The sequence below is a fragment of the Elephantulus edwardii genome, unplaced genomic scaffold (genome assembly GCF_000299155.1).
Source record: "Elephantulus edwardii isolate Elephantulus edwardi_28Jun2011 unplaced genomic scaffold, EleEdw1.0 scaffold00051, whole genome shotgun sequence".
Classification (NCBI taxonomy): Eukaryota; Metazoa; Chordata; class Mammalia; order Macroscelidea; family Macroscelididae; genus Elephantulus; species Elephantulus edwardii.
In genome coordinates, this window is record NW_006399801.1 from 3,626,568 (window position 1) to 3,627,419 (window position 852).

Genomic DNA, 852 nt, shown 5'->3' on the forward strand with positions numbered 1-852 from the left:
AATTTCAGCTTCCTCATTTCCACAACCCTTAGCACCAGCAGTCAGGAAATAAAAGAAATGAATTGCATTGGGAAAATCTGTTATGGGACCTCTCCAGAATGCTAAAGAGCAGTGATGTCAGTCTAGAGACTAAGGTGCTCCTGATCCAGGTCATGGTTTTTACAATTACTTGCTATGCATCAGAAAGCTGGACAATGATTAAGGATTACAGAAGAAGAATTGATACCTTTGAATTATGGTGCTGGAGAAGAGTATTAAACATACCTTAGACTGTCAAAAGAACAAGTCTGTCCTGAAGGGAGTGGAACCAAGCTGCTCCTTGGAGGCAAAGATATTTTTTCTTGTAAGCTTCATCTTACATACTTTGGGCATGTTGCCAGGAGGGGGCAGTCCTTGGAGAAGGACATCATGGTTGGAAGGGTGGAAGGACAGAACAGGATAAGAGGGTTTGACACAGTGACTGAGATAATGGAGGCAGGTATATTTGAGACAGACGATAGGGCAGGGTGCAGAGCTATTGTGCACAGAATTTCTGTGAGTTACAGGTGATCTGAGGGCTCGTGACAACAACACTGCTAGTGGCAATGTAAAATGGTGCAAGCACTATGGAAAACAAGTTGAGCATTGAAACATCACTTAATCCAGCAATCTCAGTACTTGCTATACATCCCAAATAAATAAAAGCTAACAAAAAAACACCTCGACCTATAATAATGTTCATTGTAATACAGTAATTGTATTGCTGACTGCAATACAATAGTGAAGAGATAGAAACAAAGTAGGTAATTGCCCAGCAATGGCTGAGTCAATAAAAAACCTATAGTACATGTTGTTGTTGTTGTTGTTGTTGTT